Here is a 16,719-nt window from a genome sequence, read left to right as displayed (position 1 = left end):
TTTCCCTAAGGCAAGCCTAGGATGAGTATAGCAGTGATCAGCAGTAGTGAAAGGGATCTGGTGGAGTCAAGGCATTCCTTGAAGAAGGTACGGATAGATGTGGAAGGTAGTATGGGCCCGTACTACTGAAAGCAGAGGATCCGTACCCTAACCAAGGAAGGCCAAGATAAGACCAGGGAACTTGTAAGTAGTTGTGATCCCTCAGGGAGTATCAGTATCACTAATGATTGTTGTGATGTATTGCAGAATGGTGGTACTTCGATCGAGGCTGATAGATGGCGGTTCAGGAGAGGGGTCGGGTTCGGGATCAGGTTCCGAGCCGGTGGATGAGGGACTACGCGAGTTCATCGCGTCAGAGATCACCAGGGGTATCCTTGAGTCGACTCCCATTATCTTTGGGTCGATCAAGGAAGGGATCATGGAGTTGATGGAGGATCGCCTTCGGGCATTCAGGAGTGATATGGCATCTAGCCATTCAGGATCTCGCACACTTTCCTTCAAGGACTTCAGGGGCAGTAGTGCGCCGGATTTCCATGGGGTGAAAGACCCCATTGCTGCCAAGCGATGGATTGCAGACATCAAGTCTGCCCAGTTGACTAGCTTCTGCCCTAAGGGGTCGAAGGTGAGGTATGCAGCAGGATGTTTACGGGACCGAGCCCGGGATTGGTGGGAGTCAGTGGGTGACTCGTTGGGAGCCTCAGCTATCGAGGCAATGACCTGGTCGGACTTTGTGACCAGGTTCAGGGCAGAGTTTGCACCGGCTGTCGAGCTTCAGCAGCTGGCCAGGGAGTTTCTTGACATGAGACAGACGACGGAGACTGTGGCGGAGATCACAGCCAAGTTCCGGGAGAGGGCTTTATTGGTCCCCCAGTATGCTGGTGACGAGGACATGAAGAGGACTCGTTATCATGATATGCTACGAGCTGACATCCGGAAGCATGTTAGCTTTTCGGCTTGCTCTACCTTGGATTCTATGATTGCCAGGGCAAGGGAGAGGGAGATAGATTTGGAGCACCTTTGGAAACGGAAGTTAGAGGAGGGACAGGCAGGAGGGGCTTCGGGGAAGAAGCCCAAGGGATCAGATGGTAGGCCGAAAGGCCAGTCAGGACCGAGCCGCTGCAGGAAATGCAGCAGGCCGCACGAGGGGGCGTGCAGGATGGGATCATCAGGCTGCTACAAGTGCGGCAAGTCTGGGCACATCAGCAGGGATTCCACTGCTCCGGCAGCAGTTATTCAGACATCAGAGTCGCTGTGTGTTCACTGCAACCAGAGGGGCCACAAGAAGGCCAATTGCCCCCAGTTGATAGTTTCAGCGCCAGTGAAGGCGCCAGCTCCAGCGACCCTGCGGATCACGGATGGCCGGCAGGGCAAGTCAGAGGCTCCAGTGGTGAGGAGCCGAGCATTTCAGCTGACTACCGAGGAGGAACGCGCCGCACCCAATGTGGTGACGGGTATGATTCTTTCCCTCTATCTTATTTTTATGATGTTATGTTATTGATATGTGCTCTGTATGTATATGTATGCATTAGGATCGTTCCATGTGAACGGCCTCCCAGCTCAGGTGTTATTTGATTCGGGTGCGTCCCGAGCATTCGTTTCCCTTGCGCTTAGCAAGAAGTTTCGTGAGCCATCAGGCGAGTTAGATTGCCCTTTGGAGGTGGAGATTGCTGATGATCGATCGGTGCGAGCATCGATGGTATTTCGAGATTGCGTGCTGCGTTTGTTCGAGGAGCGCTACTTGGTAGATTTGGTTCCCATACCGTTGCGTGGGAACAAGCTGATTATAGGCATGGATTGGTTGAGCCCTAATGGGGCTGTGATAGATTGCGCGCAGCAGCTAGTGCGGGTCAGGACCCCAAGCGGGGGAGAGTTAGTGATTCATGGTGAGAGGCCCCAGTATGGACCCACTGTATGTTCGGCAGCGAGGGCTAGGCGCTACCTTCAGCAGGGATGCGCATGATATGTCGCGTATGTGATGGATACCCGGGAGGCGGGTAAGGCGACAGTGAGCGAGGTTCCGGTGGTCCGAGACTTTGCAGATGTTTTCCCAGAGGAGCTTCCTGGGATACCACCGGAGCGACAGGTGGAGTTCAGGATTGACCTTGTTCCTGGTGCGGCTCCGATAGCCAAGGCACCGTATCGGTTGGCTCCTCCCAAGATGCAGGAGTTGTCTACGCAGCTGCAGGAGCTGCTAGACTAGGGATTTATTCGTCCGAGCAGTTCGCCCTGGGGAGCCCGGATTCTTTTTGTGAAGAAGAAGGACGGGTCGCATCGGATGTGTATAGATTATCGGGAGCTGAACAAGGTAACGGTGAAGAACCATTACCCGCTTCCGAGGATTGATGACCTCTTTGACCAGTTTCAGGGAGCATCTTGGTTCTCCAAGATTGATTTGCGTTCGGGTTATCATCAGATGAGGGTCAGGGAGGAGGATATGCAGAAGACCGCGTTTCGGACGCGCTATGGCCATTATGAGTTCGGGTGATGCCGTTTGGGCTCAGCAATGCTCCTGCCGCGTTCATGGACCTCATGAACTGCGTATGCAGACCGATGCTAGATCGGCCTGTGATAGTCTTTACGATGACATCTTGGTTTATTCCAAGACTCGGGAGGAACATGAGGAGCATCTGAAGGAGGTGTTGGAGACCATGAGGAGGGAGAGCTTGTATGCCAAGTTCTCCAAGCGTGAGTTTTGGTTGCGCGAGGTGCAATTTCTTGGACACTGATGTGTGTAAATTCAACTAGTTTTATCCCTACTTTTTATTAATAATTTGAGCACACAAAGGCAGTGAACCTGTCTTTAAGTGGTATAGATTGATAAGTAAGGTATCGAACTCAGGGAACGGAAATTAAACTAATAGCTAATTTTAACTAAAACAAATAATAAAAGTAAATGGTTTTTTCTCTAGTTTTGCAAGACTAGAAACTTAAACAAATTAAATTTAACTAATTAACTAAAGCAACAACTATTCACCAAATTTGATAAAGATGTTTCTATTTAGGTTCAACCAATTCACTCCTATGGTTATTTAAGTTAAGATAGACTAATTGCTATTGGTTACCAATGATAATAGTTAGGTTCATGTTCATTACTCCTAACCCTTAGACAATTAACTAATTTAAGCGTTGATCAAGTGTTTAAACTAATTAATTCCCTAGATTAATTATTTGGGTTAAATAAGATTTGTAATGGTCAATTAAGTTATTAATTCAATTAACCTCTTGTTGGTGGTTTCTCAACAAGCTCACACATTAATCTTCCTATTTTCTTATTAATCTTAGTTTCATAATCATTACTTCCAAGCATACGTTTTAGCATTCACATAGACATATGAGGTTAACAATTAAGTGATGTTCATGCAACCTAATTGCCTTCCAATTAACAGAAAATAGTAGTGATTAACACATAAGGTTCTTTAACAAACTTAATTTAACAAATCACCAATAGACAATTAAACAAGATTCAATAATTAAACCATAGGAGTTCTTTGGTATTCCCCAAACAGAAACAAAAACGAGTTTAGCTCATAGTTGCAGTAGAAACAAACAAAGAAACAAAGTTTAAGAAAGCAAACATGTTTAATTCCTAAGTCTAAGTGGTAGAATTAACCTAATTGCTTGAATTCTTCCAACTCTTGAAGCTTAGGGTTCTTCAATGCCTTCTGAATCTTTTTGTCGCAGGTGATTCTCCCAAAATTCGCCAGGGGTTCCATCCCAAGTGATCAGGATTCGTCTTATAAAGATATCTCAAAACAGAGGGTACTCGGCGAGTAGCAGAATAAACTCGCCGAGTAGGTGTATAGTTATCCGTCTTAGATCAGGAATCGTAGCTATCTTCTGGAACAATCGCGTGTACTCGCCGAGTAATGCCGAACTACTCGCCGAGTAGGTCATTCTTGGTACCCTTTAATCTTCTCTTGCTTTCCTTTTCTCCTTTTTACATCCAAGCATATCTTTTGGGCTGAAAACACAATTCAAAGCATTTTAAGTACCTTTTGTCCAAATTATTCTCATAATTAACCAAAAATAACTAAGAATATATGTTAAATAATTAACTAATTATGCACATATCAAAATACCCCACACTTGACTTTTGCTTGCCCCCAAGCAAAACTATGTTTTAAACACATTAAAATCACATTAATAATTCCAATCCTTCCCAGCCATTATGCCAAGACCGCAGCGCATGCATTTGTGTCTAAAATTTTTCCTAAAGAACCCCCCATATTTCAAATACTCACAATCCTCATAAACATTCACCCACTCACCCCGAACTATGCTCATTTTATGCAACCCTCCGAATCCATCCTCAGAAAACCTCTTTAACCTCAAGGTATTTTTAATTGAGCAACCCAAGCATACATATTCTAAAATTACAACTTTTGATACCACATTGGAGCTCTTTGGAATTCTTCACTTTTTTTTTTTTTTACATTAGATCTTTAATTTCTTCGAATTCACCACCTTGTTGTTTGATTTTTTGGTATCTTCAATTTTTCTGGATTTCTTCGAATTTCCGATCTTCATATTTGACATTTGACTTTGATGCTCCAAAAATTCTTCAAACTTTTTTCTTGTAATTCTCTTTTTTTTTTTTTTTTTTTTTTTTTTAACATGTAACTTTACTTTTTTTTTTTTCTTAAAACCCTACATGCTTAAGCAGGGGCGCTCAATCTCAACCTTTATTGGCTAATGATAAAAATCTTCCTGGATACATTTCAGGTTTAGGCTGCAAAACATATTACATCCCTCAGGCTGAGCAGGGTCGTGTTTTTGTCTCATGATTTCACTGGAATAAGGAAGCCACAAATGCACTAGAACGTGTATAGGCTCAACTAAATATTTGGGTTCTCATGCAATTATTAACACAACTTTAATATGGAATCCTAATTTTTACCAAAATTTTCTAATTTAAGCCCTAAGTATTAAAAATTAAGATTTTAAGTGTTCCAAGATGTGACTAACCCCCTACCCCACACTTATTTTATGCAATGCCCTCATTGCATATTATAACAACAAAAAATGCAAATAGAGAGAAAGTTGGAACAAACTTCCCTGGGGTAGCAGTCGCTAGGTTGACACTCTCGTCTTCAACTCCATCTTCTAGTGACTTTAACCATGGGAACAGCTCATCCATGGCATGGGTGTCATACGTCTCGTGTGGTTGATAGCTCGAAAACTCCAAGGAAAATTGGTTGTTGCACAAGTGGCAGTAGTAGTGCACAAAGAATGTATGAATGGCACATGAACAATAACCAGAACAAAGAAAAATTCCTCCTGCAGCAGGCTACTCGGCGAGTATGCGAGTAAACTCGGCGAGTAGGATGTATCGGACAAGCAGATCGCACAGAAGCAGATGTACTCGCCGAGTAGTATTAGTGCACTCGGCGAGTAGAGCATATAATTCCAGAAATTGTCTAATTGCTGGCCTTCTTTACTCTAGTGTTGTTATGCAAATATAAATGCACTCTCCAAGAACTCTCTAAACAGCAGCACTCTAATAAATTCTCGATTAGTACGGACTCGATCCTAGGAACAAAACTCTATAAGCACTCCTAAAGGCCCTCATTCCTTGCTTGACCATTCCTAAATAGCATGCATCCTAGCTTCAACACCTGAAAAGAAAACTAAAAGTAATACTAAAATTCAAACCACTTAACCAAGGTTACATGTCCACAATTGTCTTTAAAACAAACATCATAATCAAACAAAATAAAATCTTCATTCCTCCTCATCCATCCCGGCTCCTCCAGCTCCACTTCCACCTTCTCCACTCCTTCGTTGCATCCGTTCATCCCAATTCATTATGTACGGATAACCGGGTCCCGGCCGCGGGGCAATGTGCATTTGTTGGAAAAGATAGTCGAAAGATTGATTGGTGTAATTAACCCCTCGCCCTATATCATCCAAGTATCGTCGATACTCCACTTGGTTCCACCCTTCGTTATCCTCCACCGGAATCACCGGTGGGTCTTCACGTACCCGCTCGTTCCTCGGCCTAACCCGCCTTCCCGGCTCCTCGGGGACCACCGGCTCGTCTTCATTTGGAATAGTAAAGGAATCACCAAATTTCTCCACTATCCGAGCCCTCCTATAAAGTGCAGTGTTGAATGGAGGAGGGTGGATAACCGTTAGCATTCGGGCTTGCGGTAATTCCAAAATCCCAAATGATCGCGCGAGCCTCGTGATGAACATACCCCCATTGATCTTCGAGTTGATTTTTTCCTTAACTGCTCCCTCCGCAAGAAATTTAGCAATGCAATATGGGAGATCGCAGAAAACATCGGGGGTAATGATACTCCACATATAAAAAAGATCAAGGGTGGGGACCTTATCCCCATCCTTTCGCATATTGATTGTACTCGCGACGAACCGGTGAATAAGTCTATGGATTGGCGAACGAATATGACCTTCCTGAGCAGTAGAAGGTATATAGACTCGGTTAGCAATTGTACTCCACCATGTTGATGCCACCACCCCCTCGGGAAGTTCTTTGTAGGTATTTTCCAAGAAGGCTTCAAAGTAGTCCGTCATCGTCATATCTTGATCGTAGATGCCCAACCGCCAAGAGAGCTCCACCATGCTGCATTGTCGCATCTCCCCTCCCAAAGAAAACGAGATCGTGTTTGGATTGTAATATTCACTCCCACCTCGGAATGAAATAGTAGCAAAGAATTCCCAGCACAACTCCGCATATACTGGCTCTTGTATTTTAAATAATTGCAGCCAACCATCACAAGTGATGTTGGCATAACCCAAGTTACAATCTTTTACCAAATACGGAGTAAGTTCCTCCTCCAAGCCGACATTACCCATCCATCCCCAATCCACTGCAGTGGGCAAGTGAATTTCTTTCTGTCGCAGCGCTTCCAACCTGTTTAGGGCTCGAGTTTTGGAGGATTTAGAGGTAATTTGTTGAAAGGATAACCATGGCATATCACCATGGCCTCCTCCTCTTGATGATTGTCCTCTCCTTGCCATGCTCCCTGTAAAAACATAACAAAAACACAACAACAAACAACACCCCATAAATAAAACAGAAAATTTTTCATCTTTGCGAGACCTACTCGCCGAGTACGCGAGCATACTCGCCGAGTAGTATGAACACTCGGACAGATTCGAAATCGAAGCTGTGTATTCTGCGAATTAGTCCAATTTATCCATAGGGGTTTGTCGTAATTGTGTTTCTAACCACATGTGTTGAAGAAATTACACCAAATATCCCCTAATTCATGAGTAAATCAAAGCCCTAGAAATTGTGAAAAACTCCCCAAATCCGAAAATATACCAAATGTGGGGAAATAGGTGACAAAGACTGGACCTTTCATGAAATTAAAGAGTAAAAATGTTACCTTGGTGCTTGAATTAAGAGAAATTGGGAGAAAATTGACTAGATCTTGAGGAACTTCTTGGGAGGTGGCTGAGAGAACTGCTCGACGAGTATGGGGGTGAAGTGTTGAACAAAAGCAGTTTTTTACAGATTTTATTTTACTGGGTTTAAACCGCATACTCGCCGAGCATAATGGATATACTCGCCGAGTAAGGACGCGTGTTGTGAAGTTTTAGCTGTATACGAGCATCTACTCGCCGAGTGTATCCGATATACTCGCCGAGTATATGTCTCAGATTGAAAAAAATTTACGTTTTTGCCAATTTTACTATGTGATTTCCTTTATTTTAGCCTTTCCACCCCACACTTTTAGTAGAGCTTGTCCTCAAGCACTTAGAGAAGTAGAATGAATGAAGAGAAATGAAAAAATAATACGAAAAATAAAGAAAGGGAAAGAAAATGCAAACGTGAAACTCGGGTTGCCTCCCGAGAAGCGCTTCTTTTGATGGAGTCATTAGCTGGACTCCGCACCTTCTATGTTTTTGCAATTCCGCACAGCAGAAGCTCCTCCATTCCTTCATTGCGGGGGACTCCTTCTTCATATTTCTTCACTCGATGGCCATTGACTTTAAATGGCGTGCCATCTCTTGAGGTCAATTCAATAGCCCCATGAGGAAACACCGTCTTAACCACAAATGGACCATCCCACCTTGATTTGAGTTTGCCCGAGAAAAGTTTTAGACGGGAATTGAAGAGTAGTACTTTTTGGCCTTCATGGATGTCTTTGCTTTTGATTCTTTGGTCATGCCATCTCTTGGTCTTTTCTTTATAGAGCCATGAACTAGAATAGGCCTCATTCCGGAGTTCTTCAAGGGCATTCATTTGCATTAAACGGTTGGTCTTCAATTCTTCCATGTCAAAGTTGCATCTTTTTAGCGCCCAATATGCCTTGTGCTCGATTTCAACCGGTAAATGGCATTGCTTTCCATAAACTAACCTATATGGTGTAGTACCAATAGGTGTTTTGAAAGCGGTACAGAACGCCCATAGCGCGTCATCCAATTTATCCGACCATTCCTTGCGATTGCTTCCCACCGACTTCTCCAAGATACGCTTCAAAGCTCGATTGGTAACTTCCGTTTGCCCACTCGTTTGCGGGTGGTATGATGTGGAGAACTTATGGGTCACCCCATATTTCTTGAGCACCTTGTCCAATTGATCATTGGCAAAGTGTGTGCCACGGTCACTAATTAGGGCCTTTGGAACACCAAACCGGGAGAAAAGTCTTTTCAAGAACCGTACCACTACCCGTCCGTCATTTGTAGGTAAAGCCTGTGCCTCCGCCCATTTTGACACATAATCCACCGCCACAAGAATGTACTTGTTTCCTTTGGATGCGGGGAATGGCCCCATGAAGTCTATGCCCCACACGTCGAACACCTCGCACACTTGAATGCTATGTTGTGGCATTTCATTACGGGAGGAAATGTTTCCCACCCTTTGACAAGCATCACATTCTTTGACATATTGGGCTGCATCTTTGAAGATTGTTGGCCAATAAAACCCAATGTCAAAGATCTTCTTCGCGGTATAGTGTGCGCCATGATGTCCTCCCGTGGGTCCGCTATGGCATTGCTCTAGTATTTTTCGACTCTCCTTTCCGAACACACATCTTCTTATAATCCCGTCCGCGCAACTTCGGAAGAGGTATGGATCATCCCAAAAGTAATATTTGATCTCCGAAAAAAATTTCTTCTTTTGCTGACTACTATACTCCTTCGGGACGTAATTCGTAGCTAAATAGTTAGCTATATCCGCGAACCATGGTTCCTCTCCCACGGACACCATAATGTATTAATCCGGGAAGTCATCTCCATCTTTATCTTCTTGCAATGCCGGGTTCTCGAGCCTAGATAAATGATCGGCAGCTACGTTCTCCATTCCCTTCTTATCTCGTATCTCTATATCGAATTCTTGAAGAAGCAGCACCCATCGTATTAGTCTTGGCTTGGCATCCTGTTTGGAAAACAAATACTTGATAGCCGAGTGGTCAGTAAAAACAGTGGTTTTAGATAAAACCAAATAAGGGCGAAATTTATCGAAAGCATAAACTACGGCTAACAGTTCTTTTTCAGTAGTGGTATAATTCTCTTGGGCAGGATTCAAGGTCTTGCTTGCATAATAAATGGGTTGAAAATGCTTGTCAACCCTTTGTCCAAGGACGGCTCCTAGTGCATAGTCACTCGCATCACACATGATCTCGAAGGGTAAGTTCCAATTTGGTGCTATAATGATTGGGGCATTAGTTAATTTTTCTTTTAAAAAGTCAAATGCCTCTAAACACTCTTTAGTGAAATTAAAAGGTACATCTTTTAACAATAATTGTGTTAGAGGTTTCGTAATTTTAGAAAAATCTTTAATAAAACGCCGGTAAAAGCCTGCGTGTCCCAAAAAGCTTCTAATGCCCTTCACATTAGTTGGTGGGGGTAATTTAGCGATGGTGTCTATCTTTGCCCGATCCACCTCAATTCCCTTTTTAGAGACTTTATGTCCCAATACTATACCCTCCTTGACCATGAAATGACATTTTTCCCAATTTAGGACCAAGTCGGTTTTCTCACATCTAGCAAGCATCGAGTCAAGATTTGTAAGACAGTCATTAAAAGAAGATCCAAATACAGAGAAATCATCCATAAAGACCTCCATGAATTTCTCCACCATATCATGGAATATGGCGGTCATGCACCTTTGAAATGTCGCAGGTGCATTGCATAAGCCAAATGGCATGCGTCTATAGGCGAAGGTCCCACTGGGGCACGTAAAGGTGGTCTTTTCTTGGTCCATTGGGTCTATGGGTATTTGGAAATACCCGGAAAAACCGTCTAAGAAGCAATAATAGCTATGGCCCGAAAGTCTCTCTAACATTTGGTCTATGAAAGGAAGGGGGAAATGGTCTTTGCGAGTGGCATCGTTTAGCTTGCGATAATCGATACACACTCGCCAACCGGTTACCGTTCGCGTTGGAATTAACTCATTCTTCTCGTTGGTAATGACCGTCATTCCTCCTTTCTTGGGCACCACCTGGACCGGACTCACCCATGGGCTATCGGAGATGGAGTAGATGATTCCTGCATCCAAAAGCTTTACCACCTCCTTCTTGACGACTTCTTGCATGTTCGGGTTTAATCTTCTTTGATGTTGCACCACCGGTCTGGCTCCTTCTTCTAAGTTTATTTTGTGAGAGCAGTAGGATGGACTTATTCCTTTTATGTCGGAGATGCTCCACGCGATGGCTTTCTTCCTTTTCTTTAGTACCCGTACAAGCTCTTCCTTTTCTGTCTTGGAGAGATCTGAGGCTATAATTACTGGCTTCTGATTTCCTTCTTCCAGAAAGGCGTATTCCAGATGGTTAGGCAGTGTTTTGAGCTCCAATTTAGTGTTCATAGTGGCGTACTCGCCGAGTGCAGGTATGTTACTCGGCGAGTTCATGGCGGCATTTGCGACTGCTGACTTTTCTTGAGGTGTACTCGGCGAGTAGATCGGGTCTACTCGGCGAGTAGGGCTTTCAGCTTGGTTTTTGAGTTCTTTATACTCTGCTTCCTCCAACAGTCTTTCAATCTCTAGTAAATCTTTCTCTGGATCAAATACTTCTTCAAGAGCTGCAACCTTGCTGGAATCTTCAGGTATGTCTCCTTCCAATAACTCGTCAAGCATGTCGATTGAGAACGCCGTGTCGTCACTACTCCTTGGGTACTTCATGGCTTGGTCTACCCCGAATGTTACTGAATCATCCCCAACTCGCAATGTGAGCTTTGAGTCTCTCATGTCTACGATGGCGCTAGCGGTGTTGAGGAAGGGTCTTCCAAGGATGATTGGTACTTGCGGATCCGCCTCCATGTCAAGAATGATGAAGTCAGCCGGGAAGACAAACTTGTCTACTTTCACTAATAGATCTTCACATATGCCTCTTGGGAAAGTAACCGTCTTGTTTGCTAAATGAATTGCCATCCGAATTGGCTTTGGCTCTGGGAGGTCCAGCTTTTTGAAGAACGAGTATGGCATAAGGTTTACACTCGCTCCCGAATCAGCTAAAGCATGAATTGCTGCTAAGTTGCCAAATTGGCAAGGTAAAGTTAAGCTCCCCGGGTCACCCTTCTTCTTTGGTAGTTTGTTTAGCATGGCTGCGGAGCAATTCTCATTCAATACTACTTTCTGCACCTCTTCCATCTTTCTTCTATTAGTGAGGAGTTCCTTAAGGAACTTTGCGTACTTGGGCATTTGCATGACGGCTTCGATGAAAGGAATGTTTATTTGAAGAGTTTTAATATGATCAAGGAATTTCTGATACTCTTCTTCCTGCTTCTCCTTCTTGGCTCGGGCTGGGTACGGCATTGGAGGCTGGTAAGGTTTGACGGGTGGCTGATCATGCGGTTTTTCAGATGTACTCGCCGAGTACATCGGTCCTACTCGGCGAGTAGATCTCTCAGATTGTGAATGTTGGTTTTCAGCTTGTGCTTCCGTTTCTTCCTTCTGTGAGTCCTTATTCTCTTCAGTGCGAATGGGGGCCAGGGGAGTAATAACCTTCCCACTTCTTGTGGTAATAATGTTCACTTGCGCGCCTCGTGGGTTGTTCTCGGTTTTGCTAGGAAGCTCTCCCGGTGACCTTTGGTTTAGTTGTTGAGCGAGTTGCCCGAGCTGAGTTTCTATATTATGGATGGATGCTTGCTGGTTCCTGAGCATTGTTCTTGTTTCTTGGATAGCAGCATCGTGTTCACTGTGTCTTTTCTCGGAAGCAGCCACAAATTTAGTTAGCATCTCTTCTAAGCTTGGCTTCTTCTCTTGCACCGGCTCCTCTTTTTGGTAGAATCCTCTCCCTTTTTGCCTATACTTCTCCTCCTTGGCCTTCTTGTACTCTTCATAAGGCAGCCACTCCTTCTTTTGTTTTCGCCAGTCTTCTTCATACCGGTCACCGCTCGAATAACATACTTGTGTTTTTTTGTTGCCGTGCTCATCTAAATCACAATCCCTAGTGAGGTGAGGTCCATTGCAGTTTTCACAACCCACCCGTATGGCATGGATAGTTTGATCCATTTTGTCCATTCTTCTATCCATGGTTTTTAACATGGCCATGACCGCGGATAAATCTTCAGTAGCAGCATATGCGGCTCCCCTCATGACATCATTCCTTGGGTTGTGGTATTCTCTAGAGTGTTTAGAGAATTCTTCAATTAATTCTTTGATTACCGGGGGTGGCTTCTTCGTAAGTGGGCCCTGTGAGTCTAGCAGCTGCCGGGTCGTAACATTGACTCCATCATAAAAGATGGACACTTCTTGTTGGCTATTTAGATCATGGTGTGGGCAATTTCGTAGTAGACTTTTGTACCTCTCCCATGCTTCATACAACGACTCTCCAGCTTGTTGTTCAAAATTTGCAATGGCCTTCTTGAGTTTGGCTATTTTGGATGGTGGGCAAAAGTGATCTATAAATTCTTCCTTCATTTTGGCCCAAGTAGTGACTGACCCGGGAGGAAGTGATTTGAGCCAGTCTTTAGCAACACCCTTGAAGGTTACCGGAAGCATCCGAAGTAGTTGAGTTTCGCGGGTTACATTTGGAATGTTGAAATAGTCAGCAACATCATTTACTTCATCCAAATGTTTGTAGGCATCTTCATGATCTTTCCCATAGAAAGGTATTTCCTTAAGCGCAGCTAGGATATGACCTTTTAGTTCGAAGGTAGCAGTTGCGGGAATTGCGGGTTGCACAAGTCCCGGGCCATGGTCGTCGCGCATCCTCTTCTTCCATTCCCCCATGGGAATTTCATCAATGTTAGCCATAGTGAATGCTAACTCTTCCTCCGATCCGGTTTCTTGTTCGTACGTTGCCTCCTCTTCTTCCTCGGTCTCGTATCCAATATCTTCTTGGATTGGCTTTTCAATTGTCAAGGAAGCGCTTGAAGCTCCGGATTTGCTGCTCTTCTTTTTTCCAAAAACAGTCTTCAAGTTGGACAATGGTGATTTCTTTGGTGTGCTTGAACTCTCCACGTCCTTCCCTTTGTTTCTTTTCAATTCGGATTCGGGGTCTTCAAACGGGGGTACCAGTGGCGTGTTTGCTCCTCTGGTCATGAAAGTCCTGAAATTAATCAAATAAAAGCGTAAAAAGAACAAAAAAAAAAATTGCAAACAACTAAAAGAAAAAAAAAATCTAAATGACCTGTTACTCGCCGAGTAGTCGCGAGTGCACTCGGCGAGTAGCAGTGATTTTTCAAAAAATTTTCTAAGTTTTAAATCTAACTAAAACAGATACTAAAACCTAATTGCTATTTACTAAACTGCAATAAATGGACTTTATGCAAGTAAACTCACACAAAGGATCGAAAAAATTAGGAATTAGCTTAATTATTTAGAACCGTTCCCCGGCAACGGCGCCAAAAACTTGATGTGTGTAAATTCAACTAGTTTTATCCCTACTTTTTATTAATAATTTGAGCACACAAAGGCAGTGAACCTGTCTTTAAGTGGTATAGATTGATAAGTAAGGTATCGAACTCAGGGAACGGAAATTAAACTAATAGCTAATTTTAACTAAAACAAATAATAAAAGTAAATGGTTTTTTCTCTAGTTTTGCAAGACTAGAAACTTAAACAAATTAAATTTAACTAATTAACTAAAGCAACAACTATTCACCAAATTTGATAAAGATGTTTCTATTTAGGTTCAACCAATTCACTCCTATGGTTATTTAAGTTAAGATAGACTAATTGCTATTGGTTACCAATGATAATAGTTAGGTTCATGTTCATTACTCCTAACCCTTAGACAATTAACTAATTTAAGCGTTGATCAAGTGTTTAAACTAATTAATTCCCTAGATTAATTATTTGGGTTAAATAAGATTTGTAATGGTCAATTAAGTTATTAATTCAATTAACCTCTTGTTGGTGGTTTCTCAACAAGCTCACACATTAATCTTCCTATTTTCTTATTAATCTTAGTTTCATAATCATTACTTCCAAGCATACGTTTTAGCATTCACATAGACATATGAGGTTAACAATTAAGTGATGTTCATGCAACCTAATTGCCTTCCAATTAACAGAAAATAGTAGTGATTAACACATAAGGTTCTTTAACAAACTTAATTTAACAAATCACCAATAGACAATTAAACAAGATTCAATAATTAAACCATAGGAGTTCTTTGGTATTCCCCAAACAGAAACAAAAACGAGTTTAGCTCATAGTTGCAGTAGAAACAAACAAAGAAACAAAGTTTAAGAAAGCAAACATGTTTAATTCCTAAGTCTAAGTGGTAGAATTAACCTAATTGCTTGAATTCTTCCAACTCTTGAAGCTTAGGGTTCTTCAATGCCTTCTGAATCTTTTTGTCGCAGGTGATTCTCCCAAAATTCGCCAGGGGTTCCATCCCAAGTGATCAGGATTCGTCTTATAAAAATATCTCAAAACAGAGGGTACTCGGCGAGTAGCAGAATAAACTCGCCGAGTAGGTGTATAGTTATCCGTCTTAGATCAGGAATCGTAGCTATCTTCTGGAACAATCGCGTGTACTCGCCGAGTAATGCCGAACTACTCGCCGAGTAGGTCATTCTTGGTACCCTTTAATCTTCTCTTGCTTTCCTTTTCTCCTTTTTACATCCAAGCATATCTTTTGGGCTGAAAACACAATTCAAAGCATTTTAAGTACCTTTTGTCCAAATTATTCTCATAATTAACCAAAAATAACTAAGAATATATGTTAAATAATTAACTAATTATGCACATATCAGACACCTCGTCAACCAGAACGGGATTCTGGTCGATCCGGCCAAGGTCGAGGCCGTGATGAAATGGGAGGTTCCGAAGTCTCCATCTGAGATTCGGAGTTTCCTGGGATTGGCAGGCTACTATCGGAGATTTATCTAGGATTTCTCCAAGATAGTCGTACCCCTGACGCGGCTGACGAAGAAAGTCGTGGTCTTTCGGTGGGGACCCGAGCGTCAGGCTGCATTTGAGACGCTGAGACAGAGATTGTGTGAGGCGCCGATCTTAGCCCTGCTAGAGGGCGTAGAGGATTTTGTGGTTTATTGTGATGCGTCCATTTCTGGGTTGGGCGCGGTACTGATGCAAAGGGGGCATGTCATTGCCTACGCTTCGAGGCAGCTCAAGCCTCACGAGGTGAACTACCCGACGCACGATTTGGAGTTGGGGGCGGTGGTTTTTGCCCTCAAGATTTGGTGGCATTACCTCTACGGGGTTCGATGTACCATCTACACGGACCACAAGAGTTTGAGGTACCTCATGGATCAGCCGAATCTGAACATGAGGCAGCGTCGATGGTTGGACATGGTGAAGGACTATGATTGTGAGATCCTTTACCACCTGGGGAAGGCTAATGTGGTGGCCGATGCCCTTAGCCGCAAGGCGGCGCCGATCAGGGACGTTTGCATGAGGATGACCGTGGTGACTCCCCTGTTGGAGCAGATTCGGGAGGCTCAACAGGAGGCTATCAAGGAGGAGCATCGGAAGAGCGAGCGTGTGGTGGGTCAGGTTTCCTCCTTTGATTATGATAGCCGAGGACTTTTGACACTACACCATAGGGTGTGGGTGTCGTATCACGGAGGCGTGCGCCAGATTTTGATGGAGGAGGCGCACAAGTCCCGATTCTCTATTAATCCCGGGGTGACGAAGATGTATAGGGATCTTCGTCTAGACTATTGGTGGCCCTGCATGAAACGGGATGTGGCATGGTATGTCGAGCGATGTTTGACCTGCAGGAAGGTCAAGGCCGAACATCAGAGACCGCATGGCAAGATGCAGCCGTTGGATGTTCCACTGTGGAAATGGGAAGATATCACGATGTATTTTATCACGAAGCTTCACAGGACCGCACGTGGAGTGGATTCGATTTGGGTCATCGTGGATAGATTGACCAAGAGTGCTCACTTTATCCCGATTCAGGAGAGCATATCAGCTGAGAAATTGGCCGACATCTACATCAGGGAGATTGTGGCACGGCATGGGGTGCCACTATCGATGATCTTGGACAGGGATGTGCATTTTACTTCCATATTTTGGAAGAGATTCCATGACGAGTTGGGCAATCGTCTGCATTTTAGCACTGCTTTTCACCCACAGACGGATGGGCAGAGCGAGCGGACCATCTAGACTCTGGAGGATATGCTGCGGGCGTGCGTGCTAGACTTCGGTGGTAGCTGGGATACCTATCTTCCCCTCGCCGAGTTCTCCTACATCAACAGTTATCACGCAAGTATCGACCGCCCTCCCTTCGAGATGTTGTACGGATGGAGGTGTAGGACCCCGATATGCTGGGGTGAAGTTGGCCAGAGGGTCATGGGGAGCACTGAAGTGGTGCTCAAGAGGACCGAGAGGA

General features: G+C 43.8%; 1 non-coding gene across 1 annotated transcript; it reads left to right on the top strand.

Annotated features, from left to right (window-relative positions):
- Nucleotides 1-12,674: 12,674 nt before the first annotated feature.
- Nucleotides 12,675-12,781, top strand: LOC128131445 (small nucleolar RNA R71). Its single transcript, XR_008229361.1, has one exon. It is a non-coding gene; the product is annotated as a small nucleolar RNA R71 (small nucleolar RNA).
- The last annotated feature ends 3,938 nt before the right edge of the window (nucleotides 12,782-16,719 follow it).

This window comes from Lactuca sativa, chromosome 1 (genome assembly GCF_002870075.4).
Source record: "Lactuca sativa cultivar Salinas chromosome 1, Lsat_Salinas_v11, whole genome shotgun sequence".
Classification (NCBI taxonomy): Eukaryota; Viridiplantae; Streptophyta; class Magnoliopsida; order Asterales; family Asteraceae; genus Lactuca; species Lactuca sativa.
This window is presented reverse-complemented; position numbering and strand designations above follow the sequence as displayed.